The sequence below is a fragment of the Pelodiscus sinensis genome, chromosome 1, assembly GCF_052426305.1.
Source record: "Pelodiscus sinensis isolate ZL-2025 chromosome 1, ASM5242630v1, whole genome shotgun sequence".
Taxonomy (NCBI): Eukaryota; Metazoa; Chordata; order Testudines; family Trionychidae; genus Pelodiscus; species Pelodiscus sinensis.
The window spans coordinates 323,425,406-323,437,005 of record NC_143052.1 but is presented as its reverse complement, the minus strand read 5'-3'; positions in this window follow the sequence as shown (position 1 = coordinate 323,437,005).

Sequence of the window (11,600 nt, the reverse complement as noted above, 5' to 3'; positions counted from 1 at the left end):
CATAAAATGTTATTGTAATGGAATTCTCACAGAACCCTTATTTTCACTTTGCAGAACCCTGGGGTTCCACGGAACACCATTTGGGAAACACTGCATTAAAGGAAGAAGAGGGAGATCTAACGACTGTGACCAGTGGGGACTGCAGCAGGTGGGGAGAATGACAAAGGAGGAATTCCTTCTACCTGACCTTGCAATACTTCAATAGTTGAATGCTCTGTATGATAGACTGGCTAGAACATGTGCAGTGCAGACCAGCAATCAGGGCAGAAGATCAGCAGCAAATAACAATCAAGTATCAGAGGGGTAGCCGTGTTAGTCTGAATCTGCAAAAGCGGCGAAGAGTCCTGTGGCACCTTAGGGTATGTTTACACTACAGCGCTAATTCGAACTAACGCGTCTAGAACTAAAAACTAGTTCGAATTAGCGTTTTGCTAATTCGAACTAGCATGTCCACATTAAGTGGACCCTGAACAGAGCTTAAGGATGGCCGGAAGCAGTGCCGGCAGGGCATCAGAGGAGGACTTAGAGCGTGGAGATGCTGTCTCAGGCTAGCCGACGGCTGTGCTTAAAGGGACCCAACCCCCACCCCAGACAGACAGTTCTCAGGGGTGCCCGCTTGAAAACCAGTCCTGGCTTGGAGTGCCGCACTGGGCACATCACACCACTCAGCCATCAGCCCGGCAGCACTTGCCGCAGGCTGCCATCTGGGGAGAGGGGGTAATTGGGGGGGCTGCAGGAGAGCTTCAACCCCCAGAAGCCCGCAGAGCCAGCCCAGTCCTCCCCATCGGGGGCTCGTGCCCCATTCCTCCCTCATCTCCTTCCACTTACCCTTCCCTAGCCCCTTTTCTTGATGTACAAAATAAAGGACAATTGTGTTCAAAAATGGAATCTGTCTTTATTGAACAAAACTGGGGGAGACTGGGAAAAAGAGGTAGGAGAGGGGAGGGCAACTAAAATGATCAGGGGTTGGGAACAGGTCCCATATGAAGAGAGGCTAAAGAGACTGGGACTTCTCAGCTTAGAAAAGAGGAGATGGAGGGGGGACAGGATAGAGGTCATTAAAAGCAGGAGTTGGGTGGAGAGGGTGCATACAGAAAAGTTCTTCATTAGTTCCCATAAAGAAGGACTAGAGGACAGCAAAGGAAAGGAATGGGTAGCAGGCATCAAACTAGTAACAGAAAGTTCTTCTTCACAAAGCAAAGAGTCAACCTGTGGAACTCCTTGCTGCAGGAGGCTGTGAAGGCTAGAACTAGAACAGAGTTGAAAGGGAAGTGAGATCAAGTCATGGAGGTTGGGTCCATGGAGTGGTATTAGCCAGGGGGTAGGAGTGGTGTCCCTGCCCAAAGTTTGTGGAAGGCTGGAGAGGGATGGCACGAGACAAATGGCTTGGTCACTGTCTCCGGTCCATCCCCTCCAGGGTCCCTAGGGTTGGCCGCTGTCGGCAGACAGGCTACTGGGCTAGATGGACCTTTGGTCTGACCCAGTACGGCCATTGTAAGCTCCGGGTTCAGGGTCGGGGGGTCTCAGTGGACCACCTTGATTTTCATACACTCCTGCTCCTAGGTGGCCAGGCTGGCAGCTCTCCTGCCCTGGACGGCCACCTTCCTGTGCCTAGTGTGGATATCGTGGACGAGGTCCACGATGTCCGCACTAACCCAGGCAGGTGCCCGCCTCTTACGGTCCCGGGCAAGCTCCCGGGAGCCGCCAGCCTGGTCCTGGGAAGAGGGGGGAGGGCTGGGGGGCATCGGGTGGCTGGCTCGAGCCGTGCCAGGTGCAGGATCTGCTGGCTGGGTGCTGGCAGGCTTGCACCTGGCACGGGCACCGTAGCCAGCCCGTGTCCCTTTAAGGGGTCTGGGGTCGGGAGGGGGGCATAGAGTTTCCCTGGTGTTGGCCAGAGTGGCCACCAGGGAAACCTGGGAAGCCTTAGCCTCCCACTAGTTCGAATTAAGGGTCTACACAGCCCTTAATTCGAACTAGCTAGTTCGAACTAGGCTTAATCCTCATAAAATGAGGTTTACCTAGCTCGAACTAAGCGCTCCGCTAGTTCGAATTAAATTTGAACTAGCGGAGCACTAGTGTAGTGCCCATTAAAGTTAGTTCGAACTAACGTCCGTTAGTTTGAACTAACTCTGTAGTGTAGACATACCCTTATAGACTTTCTGCGGTGTAGGAGCATAAGCTTTCGTGGGCAAAGACCCACTTCGTCACATGCATCTGATGAAGTGGGTCTTTGCCCAGGAAAGCTTATGCTCCTACACCGCAGTTAGTCTATAAGGTGCCAGAGGACTCCTCGCCGCTTTTGCAAATAACAGTCAATTATTAAACTTACCAAGTCAGAGGTCACAATGTAAGATGCCAAGCCAGGGCTCAGAGCTCCAGACAGAGTCAGGTGTAAGGCGAAGGCATCTCAGCCAATTGTGGATGTGGGACGTTTACACTAGTCAAAAGATTTGGGGGCAAAGCCCTCTCCAAGTTACCACATGGCTAGTTCCCTTCTGTGATTATTCATGTCTTGAGCACTGCCTGGGAGTCTAGGTTTGAGGCTTGTGAATCCCTCACATCTATCTGGTGTTGGGAGAGGGATATAAACAATTATTCATTCAGCAATAGACTTGTGCAGCTGGAAGAAACCACCACTACAAAGGGAGATATCCTGTATGTTCTTAATTCAGAGTTGGCATTAAGTAGTGTAATAGGGCTTGATACAACACCCACAGCAATCTTTTCCTTAGGATCATTAAGGTCTTGTCTAGTTTAGAAATATTGCAGCAGGTAACTAAAAGAATTTAAGGTTGACCTACTTACACCCAGGCAAACCTCGAATGTAGATGATTTTAAACCTCACTAACACCCATTTAGCTCAAGTTTGTAATTTATCAATTTAAGGTAAATCAATATAAACTTGGTTTAAACTGGTTTAAGCATTTCTGCATGAAAGCTTTGCACTGCATAACTCAATTGCTTTAGTTACATGGGTACACTTTGTCTAGAAAGACAAGGCCTTCAAAATGAATCTAGTTAGATGCATATTTATCCTGGGGAAAAAATGTACATGAAATGATCTAGTTCTTAGGGGAAATGCTACCGTTTCAGTGATCAGTGGCTGATCTGAATTTCTGTCAACGTTTGGGAGAAAGTCTGAAAAGCAGATTGAATTCCTGTGGATGGGGGAATGATGTCAGATCGATTCAGTCAGTGAGTGCCAGCGGCTTTGCACTCAAAGGAAACCTCATGTTTTCACATTTTAAAGTTGGCTGTTGCCTTTCAGGAACTGCTCTCTCATCCTCCATCAGACTTTACAAAACCCACTGGAGTGCTGCAACAGCTCCAGCTGGACTTTCCTAGCTCTGCAAGGCCCGAGGCAGAGTTTTTTTTGTCTTTTGGAATCTGAAACAAATAAGTGCTAGCCTTGTTTTTTGGAAATGGTGTATGTCATCACATTAAAATGAATGCTACCACACTCACTGTTCATATATGCACACATTTGTAACTTTTAAATTTCACAGCTAAGAGGCTAGTGTATTAGCCATGGAAACTGGTAATGAATTAGTCATGCCTGGCCCGATTCTCCACTCACAGCAGGATAAGTTGGGAGTAACTAGTCTCAAGTCAATGATGTTACATCGTTTTCACACCTTTGTAAGTAAGAAGGGATTCAAGCCCATTGACTTTGTACTTTAATGAGATCTCCATGGCCTGCGTATGTGGAGATCAATATAGCACAGAGCAATAAGTGCAATACATGGACCAGCATAGCACATGACCCCCCCCCCCCCTTCTCAGAAAGCTGTGCTGACTAGGTACACAACCCTGGTTTCCACAGAACACACACCAGCAATGGCAGAGTCTGCACCTCTACTACAAAGTGTAGCCATGCGAGCCTGCATTCTGGGACCCACAGGTCAAGGGAAGTTGTACAGAGGACAAAGCAGGGCCACACAAATGATAAAACGTTTAGAAAACCTGACCTAGGAGGTAAGGTTTAAAAATGGCTTGTTTCGTTTTGAGAAAATAAGGTTAAGGGGGATCTGATAACAGTCTGCAACATGTTAAGAGATGATAGAAAGAGGACTGTAATCAATTTTTCTCCCTGTCCACAGAAAGTAAGACAAGAAATAATGGTCTCAAGCCAGACTGAGGTTAGATATTAAGAAAAAAATTCAGTTAGGGTAGTTAATCTCTGGAGTAGCTTTCCAAAAGAAGTGATAAAATCTCCATCTTCTTTTCTAAAAAAAGTTGGACAAACATGTGTCAGAGACGGTCTAGGTTTACTTGGACCAGGTCTACACTAAAACATTAGTCATCCCAGCTATGTCACTCAAAGGTATGAAAGCCACGCCTGTTGCATAAAAAAGCCTCCATCTGAGCTCACTAGATGTATATACACGTATTTTCTGAAACTACACCAAACTGCAAGGCCTAAGGTTTTAAACTGTAACTTATTGTGATCTTTGTCAAACTTTGTAATCTGTGTAACTCAGAAATTTACTGTAAACTGCAACTTTGTAATCTTGGTAACTCTCAGCCACCTTGTTTGTAACTTTCCCTAAACTGCATTCTCCCCTGAGTGAATGGAGAGAGAGTGTGAGCTTGAGAGTTTGTTTGAAGAAGGCTTGGAACAATGGAGCATATTTCAATGAGTCATCACCGTATAGGCATGCTCCCTGCTGGATAAAGGGAAGTCTGGGCATGCTCTCTGATGACAAGGTGAATGAGTCACAGGAGCCATTCAGACACTATATAAAGAGAGGAAGCACATGTGAGAGTCTTTTTCCTTCCCCTGATCCTGAGAAGCTCCCCTCCAGTGTCTCTCCTTCTGACCAGCTTCCCCAGCCATGATGAGCAGACAGACCCACCAGGATCCACATGCCTTGGCTCCTTCTGCAACCCATATGTCTGTGTGAGTGCCTGAGGGCAAGAATGAATGGATGGGAGGGAGGGAGGGAGAGAATGAATGAATGAATGGAGGGGTGTGTGCTTGCTTGTTTGTGTCTGTGTGTGAGTGAGAGAGTTCTATCTTCTCTAGTTTAAACTTTTGGTGGCTGCTTTCTCCTCTTTAATTTTACCTAGTAGAAATAAACCCATACTAGTGTAACCCTGGGTGGTCTCCAGTGAGAATATTTTTGGGGTAACACCACCCATGAATGAGATAGATAAAACAATCTGACACACACACCTCTCCTGCCCTGTATAAGCAAATTAGATCAATCAGTGAATTCTTCCATCATCTTAGCTCTTGCCTCTCAGAGAGGTGGATTAACAGCAGCGATGGAAATATTATTGCAGTAGTGAGTGTCTACACTCAAGCATTACAGTGGCACTGCTGGAGTATTTCTTCATTTTACCACCATGCTGGAGGCTGCATTTGATGGCTTCTGAACACTCCTCATTCTATGTGTCTGTGATTCTTTATGTTAAATTTAAGGATACAAATTTATGGCTCATGCGTAGACTTGTAACCTCTATTTCAGGGCTGGGCAAAATATGGTTGCTGGGCAGGATCCAGTCCACCAAGCCACCAGATCTGGCCCCCAGCACACTCCCTGCCTGCCCCATTCCCACACAGCTTTTATAGAAGAAGATGTGAATGCTGCAAGCCTGAGTGCATGGTGGAAGACGCTCCGCATGCTGCTGCAGCCCCGAGCATAGTCTGGCAGCTCCCACTGGCTGGAAACCAACCAACGGAAGATGCCTGTTTGAAGAACAAATAGATTGTGAAGTGCCTCCCCCCACCCGTCCCTCCAGGTTTTCAATGTTCAGAACAGCACACATGCCCCCTGCAGCCTGCTGCTTTGAGTGGCCATGGAAAGCAAGGTACCTATCTGGGGAACCTTGCTGGGCTGCTGGCCAGGAGCCACCCAACTAAGTGTCTCCTGGCCAGAGCCTGGTTCTGGCACCCAAGCTCCCCTTCCTCACCCCATCCCTCTGCCTCCCACATCCACTCCCAGACACTAAACACCAATCTCCTGCCTTAGGTCACTTCCCAAATTCCTGAAGCCCCTCCTGGTCTCCTGCTCCAGGTCACAACCCCCTCCCAGACCCTAAAGTACCTCCTGCATCCCTCCTCCAGGTCCGAATCCTCTCTTGAACCCATACCCTTTCCTAGATGCTCAAATTCCTTGCCAGAGGTCACAACCCAAGTCCCTATACCCCTGTGGCAGGTCACAATCCCCTCTCAGATTCTGCACTACCTCCTACACCCCTCCAAGTCAGAATCCTCTCCTGCATCCATAACCCCTTTTGAACCTTGCACCTCCTCCTGTACTCCAATCCCTCCTCTCTATCCAAGAGCAGAGTTTCAAGAGAGTGGGGGGAGAGGTGGTTTGGTAGATGGCAGAACGCAGAACATGGACAGAACGCAGCTTGCTTTTCTTCACGTTCCCCTGATAAGGGAGGAAGGAAAAGTACTTGGATTCTGTGAGTCACACCTCTGCCCCCTCCCTTCACCAGCCAGGAGTGAGAGGCATGCACAGAATCCAAGTACTTTCTCCTTGTTCCCTTACCATCAGGGGAACAGGAAGGAAAGTTAGCCATGTCCCAGTGTACACAGCTGCTGCCCTATCCCACTCTCTCGAAACTCCACACTGGCCTCCATCCCAGATCCTGCACCTCCATTAATATAATGGAAAAGTGAGGTATTTGATCACTTACCAAATTCTTGGATTGGCCTCTATCAAAAATTATTGCCCACCCCTGGTTTAATCTAATGTCTTCTGTTTCTATTCAGAGTGCCATCTGACTGTGCACCAACATGGTATCTGAATACCTAGCATCAGTCTAACAGTAAAAAGCAAGCGAGCAATGTACTTGCATGTACTTACATATTCTCAATTTAAAAATCTCAATGGAATGGTAAATGGAAGCAATTTACCAGTGAAAGTTTAAAAAGAAAAATATTTATCTGCTCCTTGTGAAGAGGAGCAAAATGTCAATATATCATTGGCTGCCTGGTTGCTGCAATATAATCATGACATAGCAAATGTAGCCACTAGGACAATTCATAGAATCATAGGGATGGAAGAGACCACAGGAAGTCACCAAGTCCAACCCCCTGCCCAAAGCACCACCAACCCTAACTAAATCATCTCAGATAGGGCTTTGTCAAGCCAGGACTTAAAAATCTCTAGGAATGGAGATTTTACCATCTCCCTAAGTAACCCATTCCAGCGCTTCACCACCCTCCTGGTAAAATATTTTTTCCTAGTAGCCAACCTTGACTTCCCCCACTGCAACTTGAAACCATTGCTCCTCATTCTGTTATCTGTCCCTCTGAGAACATCCTCCATCCAGTCTCTTTGGACCCCCTGCCTTCACAAAGGTAGAGGCTGCTATCAAATCCCCCCTCACTCTTCTGTAGACTAAATAAGTCCAAATCCCTCAGTCTTTCCTCAAATCATGTGCTCCAGCCACCTAATCCTTTTCATTGCCCTCTGTTGGACCTTCTCCAATGCATCCACATCCTTTCTGTAATGGGGGGTGGGGGAGGGGCAGAATTGGAGGTAATACTCCAGATGTGGCCTCATCAGTGCCGAATAAAGGGGAATAATCACTTTTGGCAATGCTCCTACTAATGCAACCTAATATTCCATTCACCTTCTTGACTACAAGGGCATGCTATTAACTCATATCTAGCTTCTCATCCACTGTAATCCTGCTGCTTAGCCAGTTGGTCCTCAGCCTGTAACAGTGCTTGGGATTCTTTCATCCAAAGTGCAGGACTCTGCACTTTTCCTTGTTGAACCGCATCAGATTTCTTTTGGCCCAATCTTCCAATTTGTCTAGGTCACATAGGGATTTTATCCCTACCCTCCAACATATCTACCTCTCCCTCTAGCTTAGTGTCATCTGCGAACTTGCTGAAGGTGCAATCCATCCCCTCATCCAGGTCATTAAAGATGTTGAACAAAACTGGCTTTGGGGCACTCCGGTTGGTATCAGCCACCAACCGGACATCAAGCCATTGACCACTATCCATTGGGCCCAACAATCTAGCCAGCTTTCTATCCACCTTACAGTCCATTAACCAATCCATACTTCCTTAACATGCTGGCAAGAATACTGTGGGAGATCATAACAAGCTTTGCTAAAGTCAAGGCATATCACATCTACTGCTCTGCCCATGTCCACAGAAACAGTTACCTTGTCATAGAAGGCAATTAGATTAGTCAGGCATGACTTGCCTTTGATGAATCTATGATGACTATTCCTGATCACTTTCCTTGCTTCCAGGTGCTTTCAAAATGGATTCCTTGAGGATGCCCTCTATGTTTTTTCCAGGGAATTTTAGCTTGGTAATTATGACATTCTATTTTGATGGATGTCTGATAAAATAGTCCAGCACATGAGCAGGGAGATTACTTGTTTGACTTCTATAAAGCACTGAACTAACAGCATTGGTTTAAGGGTGGAGAGAAGGCCCAGGTTTCTTAAGCTTTGCTAAGGAATAATGTGGGGTATACACCTGGCCAAGGCAAGGGCGTGGGGGAAGCCCTCATTCTGAAAGGAACGAGCATTCACAATTTAAACTGCATTTAGCAATGAACAGGCGAGACTCTATAGGAGGGACACCTCACTGTGAAAATGCGTAACCCATGATATGATGTAGTGTGTCTCAAAGGGGAGATTATTACTCACAACCAGTCAGAACTGAAACACTGAACAAATCAGGTCTGTGTCAGATTCCTAGACTTGGAATGATTCGTAAACACTGTGGTGAGTATGTGTTAAGTCCCCTTTCTGTGGCAATCTCCAGAGAATATAAATTGTTTCAGCCACCAGCTGTAGAGAACTGACTAATTAGGTCAAACTACAGTAGCTCATGGTTTTACGTTGGAATGTCCTGAGCACAGTCATGGTGTTTCAATGACAGAGGAGGAGGGCTGTCATAAGTGCACTGAATGAAGCTCGGATTATAAACAGCATAAAACCAATGAAACAGATTCCTAGATCTAGCTACTTGCATTAACAAAAATGTTTGATTTGTGGGTATGTGTGTGTCCCCTGCACTCTGCAATGGCAAGCTAAATAAGGGAATAGTAACTAAACACAACAGTGGGGCCTGGAGCCAGTGTTGTAGCTGTACTTCAAAGCACTCTTTGGCAGTACCACGATGAGTGGGAGTGGATTTGTGCAGGGTCTAGGGAATGATTAATGGTGCATCAGCTGCAGGGAGAAAAGGGATCAGTGCTTGGAATGGCAAAACAGCTTCTGCATGTGGATATTTGGAGCAGAAAAGCTGTGAGGGAAAGTGCAGGAGAACTGAGATGGGAAGGACACATCCTGGGAACAGATGCCCGCTTACTAAGACCACCACCTGGTAGTTGTTCTCCAGGCATGCAGCACTTCACAGAATTGGGGCTCTCATACTAGCACTTATAGTTGCAATCTTAGGTCAGATATTTTGGCCTCTACATGCCAGGGGCTAAGTGTCATACGAGGAATTCCCTCCACTGTATCCCTCTTGACAGGTGCAATCTCAGCCACATCTCACAACTATACCTTTGTACTTCCTGCTGAATGTGATTCTCACATTTTTTAACTATGAGTGGAAATAACCTTTGTAAGAGCTTGTGAGGGATTTTCTATCACTGGAAAATTTTAAATTCAAGGTTAAATATTTTTCTAACAGATATGGAGTAGTTCAACCACAACTACTGGATATGAAGCAAAAAGTAGCTCAGGAAAGGTCTATGGCTGGTGTTATGCAGGAGATCAAACTAGATGATCACACTGGTTCCTTCTATGGAACCAGAACGAAATTTCCTACTGGGAGAGCTTATCAGTTTATAAATACAAAAACCTTTGTATTATAAACTGAGAAAATTGTCCCTGAAAGTAACTGAGTCTCTGGCATGGAACCATGATGCCATCTTTCCACAGTAATTTCAGTGCTTTTAAAAATGCTTCACTCCTCCGAGATTTTATCCAAAAGTTAACATTATAGCACTTGTAACTGATGAACCACCTTGTACACCTCTTGTCACATTCTCAGCAAAGAATCCACAAGAACACATCTTATCAGTCTTGGGGTCATTCATTCCTCCTTCCTTGCTTGCTTTATAAGTGCCAGGGATATTCAATTCTACCTGCTTGAGGGAATTCAGAGAGTGCATGGATGAACTTCCTGGGAAAGAATCACATTTCTGTTTTTAAGTTATCAGAAACTTTTCACTTTTAACTCAACTTTCAGATAAGAATACAAGTCTATCCAAATGAACAAAACTGGGAGGAGAGCTCTCCTGAACCACTCACCAGCAGTGACAGCTCAATTATGCTTGATTTATCCCCTAAACCAGGTATGCCAAGACATCTCTGATGATAGATAGGCTAGACAAGATATTCAAGAGAGCTAGAGACAAGGAATAATCTCCATAAATAAAATCAGTGAGACCTGGAGAAGGTGCCTTGGTATACATCTGTCATACCTCTGCCTGGTGTCAGAAATATTCCTTTTAAGTTCAGTTTGATGCTGGTTTTAAACCTCCAACCTGTTTAAAATTCTAATTCAAATATTTTGAACCAGAAGTATTAATGATTCATCCACTGTTATGTTAAACTATTTGTCTGCTCCTTCCCCCTTCACTATTCAAGTTATGAGATGCTATATCTGGGAGAGACCAGGCAAGAGTCAGGTTGCTACAGAGAAATCACAGGGCTGGATTCTCCTGTCAATTACACTGAAAATAGGAGTAACCCCACTGAAGGTAACAGTGCTAGGTAGTTATAAGTGACACAAAAAACAGGTCTAGAGACTGTAGAAATAACTGAATTTAACACCATTGTTTTAGTTCCCAGTCCACAGGGTTACTGTAGCTAGTTCAAATCTCAGCACAAGTTAGAGCAGCCTCAGGACTGCTCTAACTCATGATGGACTACAGCAGTGCTCGTCTCCCTAGTATATTCTCTCACACATACTCAACACTTCTCTTACGCTGTGGAGAGTAGGATGGGTGCCATAAAGTCATGTACATGGATGTTTTCACCAGCTAGGGATGTCACAAAGCCAAAGTAATCCTCTGCTCCCTAAATTAGGGCAGATGCATGTGGAGCAGCGTAAAGGGGTTGAAAAGAGTCTAGTAAATCCATGTCTGCTAATTTGAGAGTTAACCACATTCATACAAATACATTTTCCCGGTACCTTTCCCTGTCCTTATGCCTGCCTGCCCAATGTCTTGTTCTGTGGGCTTTAAATCAAGTTAGCAAAGAGGAGCATTTGAAAATTTTTCTCCATAATCCATTTCCTGTTCAACTGTTTTTCCATGAGACAAACTTAGCATGTAAATGGGGATTTATCAACAATAACTGCACAGATCAGAGATTTTTCCACTTCACTTAACTAGACAGATATAGTCAGTCATATCACTGTTCATTAAATAAATCTACAACTTACTGCGGTGTTACACATACTGATGGCTGATCCTATTCACACAAATGTAGCAAATCTTACTTGTTATCAAATTATCTGTTCCTTGCTTGATTTCCCTGTTCCCATTCTAATTTCCTCGATTGCTTATACTAGGTTTTTGTTTCCTTTTATATATTTGAAAATTCAAGTTGGTTTCATTTTTATAGTTTGCTTTAAAAAATGAACAGTTATTTTG